Source organism: Lepisosteus platostomus (assembly GCF_059453375.1).
Source record: "Lepisosteus platostomus isolate fLepPlt1 chromosome 5 unlocalized genomic scaffold, fLepPlt1.hap1 SUPER_5_unloc_3, whole genome shotgun sequence".
NCBI lineage: Eukaryota > Metazoa > Chordata > Actinopteri > Semionotiformes > Lepisosteidae > Lepisosteus > Lepisosteus platostomus.
The window spans coordinates 629,107-642,516 of record NW_028291473.1 but is presented as its reverse complement, the minus strand read 5'-3'; the positions used below and the strand labels follow the sequence as shown (position 1 = coordinate 642,516).

The following is a 13,410-nucleotide window of genomic DNA, read 5'->3' as shown; positions in this document are numbered from 1 at the left end:
CACCACCATGTTTGACAGAGGGGATGGTGTGTTGAGGGTGATGAGCTGTGTTGCTTTTACGCCAAACATATCGTTTTGCATTGTGGCCAAAAAGTTCGATTTTGGTTTCATCTGACCAGAGCACCTTCTTCCACATGTTTGGGGTGTCTCCCAGGTGGCTTGTGGCAAACTTTAGACGAGACTTTTTATGGATATCTTTGAGAAATGGCTTTCTTCTTGCCACTCTTCCATAAAGGCCAGATTTGTGCAGTGTAAGACTGATTGTTGTCCTATGGACAGATACTCCCACCTCAGCTGTAGTTCTCTGCAGTTCATCCAGAGTGATCATGGGCCTCTTGGCTGCATCTCTGATCAGTCTTCTCCTTGTCTGAGCTGAAAGTTTAGAGGGACGGCCAGGTCTTGGTAGATTTGCAGTGGTCTGATACTCCTTCCATTTCAAGATGATCGCTTGCACAGTGCTCCTTGGGATGTTTGAAGCTTGGGAAATCTTTTTGTATCCAAATCCGGCTTTAAACTTCTCCACAACAGTATTACGGACCTGCCTGGTGTGTTCCTTGGTCTTCATGATGCTCTCTGCGCTTTCAACAGAACCTTGAGACTATCACAGAGCAGGTGCATTTATACAGAGACTTGATTACACACAGGTGGATTCTATTTATCACCATCAGTCATTTAGGACAACATTGGATCATTCAGAGATCCTCGCTGAACTTCTGGAGTGAGTTTGCTGCACTGAAAGTAAAGGGGCCGAATAATTTTGCACGCCCCACTTTTCATTTTTTTATTAGTTAAAAAAGTTTCAAAAATCCAATAGATTTCGTTCCACTTCACAATTGTGTCCCACTTGTTGGTGATTCTTCACATAAAATAAAAAATTTATATCTTTATGTTTGAAGCCTGAAATGTGGCAAAAGGTTGAAAAGTTCAAGGGGGCCGAATACTTTCGGAAGGCACTGTATATAAATTGAATTGTTCTACTTTTTAGGCTTGCATAGTCTTATTCATATTTCAGTTAAATCTTTTTTTCTGTAGTAACATCAGTTGATATTAATATTAGCCCTGATTTATTATTGTTTGTAATGGTTGATCTTAAGTAATTTTGTAATTAGTTTCAGTTTTGAAAAATCATGCAGAGAAGCTACCAAAACTGGTAATGTTCACATAATGTGTAATGCAATAGCAGCATTTTGGGTTGAAAACATAAAGTATATCTTTGTATGAATCCTAACACTTCATAGGCAGCGTTCTAGGACTTCTCGCTTCAGATAAAGTTGTCAATACATCATAGATTTCTACTCAATCAATATCAGCAGTGTTATCGCTACCGAACGCTAAATATAGATCCTGGCAATACTTCGTGAGATCTTCGTAAGAAAATCCAAAATACTACGGAAGGAATCGAATTTATACGTTTCTTTGGATCGAGAAGATGATCATTATGAGACTCAAAACATGCCTGTCTTTTCTTTTTTCGAGGACAAATGGATTATTGAGGTGTAAAGATGGGTTCAAAACCAAAATCACCTGCTATCACTGCTGTTTCTTCAAATCCTTCAACTGATCATCGATATCGAGGAATAATATATAGTTTCTTCAAATCCTTCAACTGATCATCGACATAGAGAAATAATATTATACAATTGTGGTTTTCTGTTAATTGCCAATTTGACTAATTACATCTTCGTTTACAGATGTCTTGCATGTATCACAAGGTATAATAGTTGTCGTGTGTCCTCAGTTAAAATGTACGACAAAAGTACAACATTTATGGTTACATCCATATTAAAATTAAGGTAAATATACCAAGATATTAAAATACAATTGTACAGTCCTAACTTAATAATGCCTGTGAAGTTTTCCAACAAATCCGAACTGTAATTTTGAAATATTATAGCTGAGAATGTAAAGAGAGTACAAAGATCAAATTCAATGAGTGAAAATGCACCAGTAGTTCTCTAAGCTGAGTTTCTTCCCTGAACATGACTTGCTTGCGAAGCACCAAGCAGCCTTGAACGGATCGCGGAAATCAAATATACAGTACAGATGGATTCAGAGTGTGCTTTCCAACTTTTGTGCAACATTTTCCTTTGATAGGGTGGAGTTGTCTTCACAATCTGGGTTAAATAAAAAGGAGTGATGTCAGTGTTAAACAGCTTTCCTTCTTGGAGAACAATGGTACAAACTCAGATGCATTTTATCAAGTCGAGGTCATTCTCTTCGATAAATTCATTCAGAAGCTGAAATATGTGCTCTCCTGTAGTTCCTGTTGGTAGCGGTTTACAGAACAGAAAGTCTTCATGAGACATACCCTCAAACTCGTATCTAACGTAAACGAGCAAATTGGCCAAATCGACTACAGACTCATCTAATTGCAGTGAAAAACATCTGCTCATCTTAACGCGCTCTATCAGTGTACTTTTGATATAATCCTTCATTTCAATAATTCTATGAATGACTGTGTCTTTCAGGGGAAGGGGGGCAGCAGGTCGAGCTGTTTAGCAGCTTTTTTTCCACACATAATACGTGTCAGCTCTTTTGCCAACTGTAAATAAGGTTCTTCAAAAATAGTGTAGCTTACCTGCTTTAGCAATCCGCAAGCTTTTTCCGCGTTTCCGTTTTTATTTCCGTATTTATTTAAAGTTTTTATTTCATGCGCATGGGAGCGAAACACAGAGACGCTCGGTGTATTTTTCTCAAATTCGAACAGTTCTTAAATATTTTTCTATCACGCTTTCGTGTGCTCACAAGATTGCCTGCGTTCGTAGCACGTATTTCTATACATTCCTGTGTTTACAATGTTGGCATTGTTCCAAAATCACGCTAATTCTCCTTTCTCCCTATTTGCTGGAGATACAATAGCTTTTTTTAAATACAATTGGTCACTTGCATCCATAGCACGCATTCCTATAGAGTGGTATAGAATTACAGAGTATCTCTTGTGTCCACTGAAGTATTAGCACGCACTGTATCGTAGTATGTAGGCTGCGTATTCGACAAGTATTAAAATACAAAATATGAAAACCCGTCCCGATTTTTCAGTGCACACTACACAGTTCCAGGGTCATTTGGCGTACCACCTGGTGGCACTCCACGTACCACTGCCGGTACGCGTACCACAGTTTGAGAACTACTGATCTACAGTATCTATAAATCTCTTACACGTCATTTACAATGGCTTTTCAACTAATAGCCCGTGCAGGGATCAAACCCTAGCTGTTGGTACAGTACGAGTTGCGTAAGGCTCTGTAACGCGCAGATGAGAAACTAACCTCTGCTTCTTCATTATATACACGGTGAGCTATATATGCGAGCTTACTCCCTCCTACGGGCTCTGTATTTGATTGCGGTACAAGACCGACCGTGGAGATAAAGTGAGACGGGTGTGTACATTAAAAGGCTCATAGTGTCCCTGGGAGGGCTCAAACCACCACCCTTTTGGTTAACAACCGAACCACAAAGACTCATGTACAGCTTAACACTTCTCGGTCTCAGTGAAAGTGATACACTCCGTAAAATTTCCAGAGAAAATCACCAACAGCGGCCGAGATCTACTGGAGTTTTTTCATTCTATACTGCGATTTCTGAAGGGTACTCTGTGAAAATACGAGTTTTGACGAGAAGGGATGGACATATAAGGTCAAAAGGCTTGAGGAATTGAACCTTAAGGTGAAGACTGCGGGTTCAGTAGCAGCAGAACCTGATCAGTATCAGTTGACTCCGATATACTTTGAAAATGAACTTGGGGATTTAGAGTCAGACGTGCTACCGGTGCACCATGGGGTACTTAATTTAAAAAAATAGAAAAAAAATCAGTGTTCCTGGATCTGTAATTGAGAACAACACCTGCACAAGAGCTGCGCAGGAAGAATAAAATGTGGTCTGTGAAGAAGAGACTCTCTTCGGAGAGCTGCGCTCTTCACAGGAGATTTTTTTTTTTGTGAAGCTGATTTGTCTCCTTTGGGAAATTCAACAGCACTGACAACCGTGACTTCGTGGCGCAACGGTAGCGCGCCTGACTCCAGATCAGAAGGCTGCGTGTTCAAATCATGTCGAGGTCAGCTGTTACTTTTTCAGGTTCTGCTGGTCCTGAACACGGAATTCACCCCATGCAGTTGAGTTCTATCTGTACACCACATAGATAATCAAAACAAAATAGAGCAGTACAGGACACGCAGTGTGGAGCTCACACAGGCTTACAGTCTCCAGCATTGGAGTGGAGGGGAAAAAAGAACTTTGTTTTTTTTTTTTAAGAGAAAAGGCACAGTTCACATCTGCTTAACATCACGTCCAACTTTAGAGACAGCTACATCAGCTAATGGAATCCCGGAAGTTTCAGATAACTTTTTTTAATACAGGTTCAAGCAAACCTGAAAGTTAATGAGTTTCCGGACACTTTTGTTTTATTAAAAAGTGTCTGAAGCCTGAAACTGTAATTTGAAAACAAAACCCGCTATTGGACATTAGCAGGTGCTTTTTGTAACGATTTGCTATTTCATGCTGGAAAACAAAGGAAACAGACCCAACGTTTGCTTTCAGGTGCGGTTCATTACATAATATACAGCTATTACTGAGGAGCTTGAATAAAATTTACACGAGCCAGGTAGAAGTCGAACCTACAATCTTATGATCCGAAATCAGACGCATTGCTTATTAAACCGCTGGCATTTCACATGACCTGAATTCCCCCATAGTGTGCTCAGCGCCGCTACTAGTAATACACCGCTCCGTCTAAAATTTCAAAGTGAGAAACATGTGTTTTCTTATTTTTTATGAGTTTTAAAATATAATCTCTTTAAATCAGACAAGGGGTTTATGTTTCGCACTGAAATTCTGACTGAGAATTCAAAGAAAGACTGTTTTCTTCCACAACACCGTATAATTATCACATCCACCAGACTCTCCAACCTCTCCAGATCTTGCTGGTCGAGCAATTGCTCGGATAAATTAGGTCACGTATCATGTTAAATCATTTCTTCTCAACACAACATTTCCTGGTGCACGTTTTGTCTATGAAAAAAAAACATTTTTCCGTTGCACGATTTCTCGTTTTTTATCAAAGCGTACAGAAATAAAAAAGAAGAAGAAATAGTGTTGCAAAAGAACTTTGTCGCCCTTGTTAGATGTCAAATGCATTGGACATGAAAAATGCCAGATAAAAGCCAGTTCTCTTCGTTTCTCAGTGTCGGGGCTGCTACTGTATGTAAAAGAGGCAATTTGCTCTGAGCGCAGGTTCAGCGCTTTCTGAACACAGATGTCTCAGAGCGGTGTGTCCAAGTGGCTGTAAAAGGTGATGGTGGTCCTGTCACCGTAGCCTAGTTGGTTAAAGTGCCTCTTTATTGAACAACAGAACTGTGGTTCAAATCCCAGCCATGTATTTCTTCCTATGTTGTAGTACAGAACGTACCATTTGGGGCACTCACAAAGGGCTTGATTTTGTTAAATGCATGTGTTCATTTCCTTTCAAAAACTTGTTTTTGATGAACTTCACACAGCTTGCAAAACATGAAATTCAATTCTTGGTTATCAGTACAGAAGAAATATTACCGGCTGGCAAAATAAACGGGAAGAGATTTTTTTTTAACCGAAAACTTGTGATTCGAGAAATGACCTTACCAGTCATTCTCTGTGGCGCAATCAGTTAGCGCGTACCGGGGTAAAGTTAGCTCGAAGTTCGAAAACGATTTTGGCACGCCTGTAGCGCTTTCACGAAACCTCTTAGAGTTGCGAGAATGCTTGTTTTGTGTATAAAATACATTGTGGATGCTTTCTCAGCCTTTACTTTTTCGATTTTATGACATTTTTTTGACCATGCACGAATATTCTTTTGTCCATATCTTCGCAATGGTAGCACAGAACGCCGTCAAACCAAATGCATTTTAAAGACCACGACTTGTGGATATTTCCACAGCCTTTACATCAAACTATCAGTGAGCTAATTATCTTTTTTTAAACCTCCGGTTTTTCATCGATGCGTAATTACGCACGAACTGGAACCCGGGGGACCGCTGTGTGCACACGTTCACAACGCGAGAAATACTGTTCAATACGGCTTCATGCGAAAAACCTGTATATGACCATAGGAAGCAGAACAGCGCAGTCTCCCATTACCCAGACTGTAAGCACGGGAATAAAGCTTTGTTTGATTTCTGAAACCCTTCCTTTATGCCCTGTTTTCATTCAGGTAAGGGTCAACTATATTCACAATACTACTGACAGCAGGAAGATTAAAATATTCTTTTCTCAGCAGCTTATTAAAAACAGCTCCCATGATGTTCAAACCGATTTTTTACACAGAACACTGACACAGCTTTGCATTCTGAATCTCTTTTTCTCATGCTTTTATTTAATATGGCACAATGCACTGGGATAGGGGTATTCTGTTCACAAACCAATAGCATTTAAACCACAGCACCCACAATGCTGCAAGAGTATTGCACACTAAGCAGGTCCTCTGACTTTTCCCAGCTTTGTTTTGGGTTGTGGAACCTTTATTTTTGTATGCTTTTTTGAAGATAACACTACAGGTTATACACTGGGACAGGTCGTCTTCACAGCTCAATAGCATTTCAAATACAACAGCCACACTGCTGAAACCAAGTGTTTTACACACCAAACAGGCCCCCTAACCTTATACAACCTGGCTGTGGCTGTGCCCCTTTCTTAATTTTTTTATGATTTTTTGAAGATAACACTACAGGTGATACACTGGGATAGGTGGGTCTTCTTCGTGGCTCAATAGCATTTCAAGTACAACAGCCACACTGTTGAAACCAAGTGTTTTACACACCAGATAGCCCCCCTAACCTTGTACAACCTTGCTGTGGCTGTGGCCCCTTTCTTTATTTTTTATGATTTTTTCAATATGGCACCATTAGACAGCCGGTACATGGGGATAGGGGGCTGCTATTCACGAGTCAATAGCTCTTCAAGCACAACAGCCACAGTGCTGCAACCAGGTGTTTTACACACCAGACAGCTCCCCTAACCTTATACAACCTTGCTGTGGCTGTGGCCCCTTTCTTTATTTTTTATGATTTTTTCAATATGGCACCATTAGACAGGCGGAACATGGGGATGGGCGGGTGGTATTCACGAGTCAATAGCTCTTCAAGCACAACAGCCACAGTGCTGCAACCAGGTGTTTTACACACCAGACAGCTTCCCTAAACTTATACAACCTTGCTTTGAGTTGTGGACCATTTCTTTATTTTTTAATTATTTTTTTACTGTGATCAAGTGTTGTGCTCACTAGGCAGGCCTCCTGACCTTTCACAGTCATGCTTTGTTGTGTGAAACTTTAATTCTCTTTTTAGGATTTTTTGAACATGGCAACTTCCACCGAGATGTGTAGGGGGTGTCACCGACACCGTTTTTTTCAATGTATTTTCAGTACATATTTGATCAAACTGAGAAACAGGAACGTATCCTAGCCCGAGCAGATAAATTATAACCTATAGTATTCATACCGGGAACTCAGATGCAGATAAGAGCTACAGCTATCACAACTAGTGTTTAAAATAGTAATAGCTCCTGTCTATTTACACTGTAATTTACACTAGCGTTTCCATAAACAATTTGCTTGTAAGAATGCTAAAAAATTAAATGGGTATTCTAAAAAAAAATATTCTGAATCTTTTCGCCATTAACAGTTTCACTGTGACTTTGCAGGCAACACGTCCATTATGAAAATCATCTTTCGAACGCGATCAATAACCGCACTGGAAAAAGAATATCGGGGAAAAAATCGCGAAAATCGGCTCTTCAGAAATTGGAAATATATTCCCGAGAGGAGTGCTTTTCTCGACGATTAACACTCTTTGCAGGAGTCACTTCTCCCAGCGAACATCTGCAGGTTTCCGTAATGTGCCTGCAAAGAGTGATTAATTCGAGACTGGCACATGTCCCGATTTTATTTAACAATGCTACAGTAGATACACATTTACTAATGCAGCCTTCATTACAATACAGTTTATTTATCGAAAGCCTGTTATGTAAAAAAGAGTGCAACAAAAATATATGGATTACAATCTTTCAAAGCTGAAGATGTTACTAAATTGACATTTTACGTATCCAGACGCTTTTTTTTATTATTATTTTTATTTTATTTTATTTTTTATAGACGCTTTTCAACCTCTGCTTTTAGAACTTTGCTGTGCTTTCTGAATCATTTTCAGTGTTATAAACTGGGTGTAGAGGGAGCGATCTCTTTGTAGAGCAGTTGATAGGCTGGAGCTGTTCAGACTACTCTCGTTATTTCTCAAATGCTTCAATCATTTTTCTTTCACACTAGGAAGCGAGTGTGTTTGGTTTTCATTTCACTGATTCTCATTGAAGATTTGGGAATTAACGACGAAAGAATCAGTTGCCTAAGAAAGAAGAAGCTCTGGTTCACAACGATCTTGAAGACACGTCCATGTAGAGCAGCGTGTGATGATTCGTACTATAAAAGACCAAGTGCTCAAAGTGACGTCTGCGTTAACCGTTTAGACTTTTCATCTTGGGCGCACTTTTCGAAAGCAAAGATAGAAAAGTTGTGTTGCATCACACTAAGACAGCTGTCAGCAGAGTGGCGCAGTGGAAGTGTGCTGAATATATGAATATCCATATCAAAGTATTTATGTTTATATATATTACAATTAAGGTACATATTTAAAATAGCAATGCACATTTGTATAATACTTATTTAATAATAATTGTCAAGGACCGTCAAGTTCTCCAACAAATCTGTGTTCTAATTTTAAAATATTTTTGCTAAGGATACAACGGGTGTATAAATGAATTCTCCCAACAGCCAGTTGAAGAAAAATTCCCCATGTGAAGATGGTTTTCTTGGACATTGACTTAGGTACTTAATTCTTTACTTGTAGTTCCACACAAGTAAAACACACATTTGCTGCGAAGTTCAAGAGGGTTTGGGAAGAAATCCCATCAATTTTTAGCGATGGTTATGTTACATCATAACAATCTGAAGCATGTCCCTGAGTGTGCTTGAACCACCAGCTCTTTGTTTAATAGCTGCACAGAGACACATTTTCACCATTCATACGTTTGCAGTTTAAGAAAATAAAATACTGGCATTTTCCTGCCAGCTGGCAGTACTTCTTCTGCACTGACGAAGAATAATCAAGAACTTTATTTCATCTTTCACAGGTTTTTATTTTCATTAAAGGGAGTGAATACTTGTATTAAGCTAAATCAAGACGATGGAGATGCACTGCCGTTGTTTTTCTGCACATTTCGTTAAAATGAGAAAAAATCACTGACATTTTTTTGCAGTATTTCTTCTGTCCTGATAAGCAAGATTTGTATTTTATCTTTCAGAAGTTGTATGAATGTCTTGAAGTTCAGAAACAACTTGTTCCAGAAAGGAAATGAACATTTGCTTCAAAGTAAATCAAGACGTATGTCTCTCTCACTGCGTGTGCTCTTATCTGTCCATCTCTCTCTCTCTTCTTCTCTCTGGCAGTCTGTGTAGAGTATCTAAAGGGGATGTAACACCACCTGGCAAAGAAGAAAAAATCTCTTAGGCAGAATAAAAAATCAATATTCTCTTCTCATTCGGATTCACAGTGTAGACTAACATTCAGACTGAAGCTCAACTCCATACTGCTCACTATCTTCACAATCCAGGACCAGAAAATATTCAGACAATCAGTGCTGCTTCATGAATAATATCAGAACAGCCTGGACTCAAGTCACATCTCCCCCTTTTCTCCTTCCTCACAGCCTCTTAGAGACAGAGAAGAGCTCCTGGTTCTCCTCTCTGTGAACTGGGCTCAGGGGTCACTGATCTGGCAGCTGTGGGCTCTGTTCCAGGTCAGAAGCAAGAAGTTTCTATGAACCCTTTCCAGGACTTCCAGCCCTTCGGTATTACTTTCTTTACTGTATGTCAGCCTCCCAAAATTTATAAATGTTTTATAACACACATGAGTGTGGAATTATCTTATTATTTATATATAGTATTTATGTAATAAACACCAGTAGTGACACTATGATCAGTATATTGATTATTTGTAGCCGATGGTCCGATGGTCTACAATAGTGACCATTTGACCAGTCTGTAGCTCTGAGCAGTGGGACTCAGATCACACAGAAGACCTGTCTGTGTGTGATTCCACACCAGCCCTGGGATTCAGTTACTCTCACAAATGTCTCACAGACTGTCTTATAAATTTACAATTAGATGAAGTCATGTAACAGTTTTACAGATAATTTAAATAATCAGACAGCAGTTTTGGCAGTGGATACATCTCCACATGGGGGAAAGGGACAGTAAAATAGTAAGGAAAATACAAAAGAAGAAACTGAAATATGTGCGCTCACTGTAAAGTACGAAGAGGTGGTCAGACAAGCAAAACAGCTTTGCGGATAATGCGATGCGACATTGTTTTGTGTCAATCAGCTCACGGATTCAGCTTCATGTGCCTTAAGCTGTGCATGCCTTCATGAAGACTCTCTTTAAGATGATTGCACCTTTCATTGTCAAATCGCCTTCTTTGCATACAAAAGTTGCACCAATACTAAGAGAAAGGATGAGGAATGGCTTTTATCAAGCGATTGCAGTGTTTGTTTGACTGAGGATCCTTGTGTGCTGAACTGGCCTCTGGAGAAGTGTAGTGCAGTAAAACAGAAGGTTTGTGTCACTCAAGATTGTTACAGAACAGAACAATACAATTACAATACTTTTGTGAGAGTAAATATTACTGGTGCATCACAGTTCTTATAATGGTGAAAACAGGAGCACCTTCTCTACATTTTTGACTGAAGTATTTAAACGGAAAGAAATACTATCACTATGCAATTCATAAATGCAATTGAGCTCCTCTAAATGTTCTAGTCTGATGAAACAATGTATAGAATTAGGTGACAATATCGGAATTCATTCAAATGCATAAGATTAATTTTCAGCAACAAAAAAAGTGCTCGGAAATATTTTACAAGAATGAAACCTTACATTCACCTAAATAAACATTCACCCTCTACATTAGCAGAGAACAGTAGGACAGAAGGTTAGTGTCACTGGACACTGCGTCAGAGAGGCTGATCTCTTCTACCTCATTATGCAGGCTTACCCACTCATGATGAACTGTCCTCCAGCGATACTCAGCTGCCATCATCGACTCAGACATGACGTTCATGTACATATTATACCTTAATATGGCACTGCGTTACAATGATTTGATCAAAACAACTGGTGAATAAATAATAATCAAATATTTTTTTCCTTTCTTTTAGTAGCTAAAGACCAAAAAAGAAGCATTTATTCTTTTCCTCTCCTACCAGCCCTTACAAGTCACCCAGTTTTTAGTTTAGAGCTGGATTAAAGCTCCAGTCTCTTTGAGGGTTGAGTTGGAATCCCACAGCTGCCAAATATCTCCAACTATCTCAGTGTTAAGAAGCAAAAAAACTCACATTTGCTGCAGAAGGAACAGGAGAATTCGTGCCATTCAGCCTTATAGCGTGATGTCATTTTCTCATTCTCGTTTTTAGATGCTTGTGATCGAATCTATGATCCTTATGAGTATGGTCACCCTCCATAAAGGTAGCACAGATACAACGTGCCACGTTTTCAGAGAATCGCATTAATTACAGGTCAGAAGAAGGCGACAAAGTGTCCGCTAGGCAGTTCAGCGATTTCAATGGTGTTCTCTGTTGTTTAGGTCCAGAATGACACCCGTTACAACCAGGAAACACACAGTGTCAGGCATCAAAAAGACTTCCCAAAACCCTGATCCTCTCCTTGATCCGGTGATGGCATCCAGACATTTCCTGCAACACAGCCAGGATACGGTCTTCAACAACATGAGTGAAAAGCTAATTCCCAACCTTTGCAATCCTTTGCAAAGAAGGACCGCATGTGCTCAGTGTTAAATGCACTGTTCATTATTAATAATAATAATAATAATCTTTACATTATATAGCGCCTTTAAAGGTGGCTTTTCAAAGCACTTTACAGAATGACAACAATAAAGTTAAAAAAATACACAAGATAAGCAGGATGAGAATACACAGTTAGAGGAGACAATAGATGGTGGTATTAAATACAGTAGGAACAGAGGGGGTAAAGAATAGTTCATTAAAGGCTCTTCTAAAGAAGAGGGTTTTGAGTCTGGATTTGAAGGAGTTTAGAGAAGGTGACTCTCTGATATCCTTGGGGATAAAGATCCAGAGCTTTGGGGCAAAACAGGAGAAGGCCCTGTCACCCATAGAGTGTAGATGGACTGGGGGACAGATAGGAAAACACAATTAGAAGAGCGGAGGTTGTGAGGTGGGGAGTAGGGCGATAACCCAGACAGGTACTGAGGTGCTAAGCCATGGAGAGCCTTATAGGTGAGCTTGAGGATTTTGAAGTTGACAGGAAGCCAGTGCAAGGACTCCAGGACAGGAGTGATGTGATCACAGTCCAGTGCTTATTTCTTTCTTGTGGCTGCTGGTTCATTTTCAACTGTGGACTCTTAAGAAGTCCTGTATTTGACTTGATCAACACCAATCCCTAGAGGATTTCGAAAGGTTCAATAAAAATGACACATGACTCTGGGGGGACTCGAACCCACAACCTTTGAATGACTTCATTCTATCAAGGCCTAGAAGTCCAACGCGCTCTCCATTGCGCCACAGAGCCAGCTGTGTGAAAAAGTGTTTGCCCCCTTCCTGATTTCTTATTTTTTTGCATGTTTGTCACACTGAAAGTTTCAGATCATCAAACAAATTGAAATATTAGACAAAGATAACACAAGTAAACACAAAATGCAGTTTTTAAATGAAGGTTTTTATTATTAAGGGAAAAAAAAATCCAAACCTACATGGCCCTGTGTGAAAAAGTGATTGAGATTTATCAGTCTGGAAAAGTTTATAAAGCCATTTCTAAAGACCAAAATTACCCCAAGAGCACAGTGACGACTCATCCAAGAGGTCACAAAAAACCCCACAACAACATCCAAAGAACTGCAGGCTTCACTTGCCTCAGTTAAGATCAGTGTTCATGACTCCACCATAAGAAAGAGACTGGGCAAAAATGGCCTGCATGGCAGAATTCCAAGACGAAAACCACTGATGAGCCAGAAAACATCTTGATGACCCCCAAGACTTTTGGGAAAATACTCTGTGGACTGACGAGACAAAAGTTGAACTTTTTGGAAGGTGTGTCCCATTACATCTGGCGTAAAAGTAACACAGCATTTCAGAAAAGGAACATCATACCAACAGTAAAATATGGTGGTGGTAGTGTGATGGTCTGGGGCTGTTTTGCTGCTTCAGGACCTGGAAGACTTGCTGTGGTAAATGGAACCATGAATTCTGCTGTCTACCAAGAAATCCTGAAGGAGAATGTCCAGCCATCTGTTCGTGACCTCAAGCTGAAGTGCACTTGGGTTCTGCAGCAGGACAATGATCCAAAGTGGGCAAATTCTA

General features: G+C 39.7%; 2 non-coding genes across 2 annotated transcripts; one reads left to right on the top strand and one right to left on the bottom strand.

The window, feature by feature from the left end:
- Positions 1–3,986: 3,986 nt before the first annotated feature.
- On the top strand, positions 3,987–4,058 carry trnaw-cca (transfer RNA tryptophan (anticodon CCA)). Its single transcript has one exon. It is a non-coding gene; the product is annotated as a tRNA-Trp (tRNA).
- Positions 4,059–12,529: 8,471 nt separating this feature from the next.
- trnar-ucu (transfer RNA arginine (anticodon UCU)) lies at positions 12,530–12,622 on the bottom strand. Its single transcript has 2 exons — positions 12,586–12,622; positions 12,530–12,565 (listed from the first exon to the last, which is right to left on the bottom strand). It is a non-coding gene; the product is annotated as a tRNA-Arg (tRNA).
- Positions 12,623–13,410: the final 788 nt, after the last annotated feature.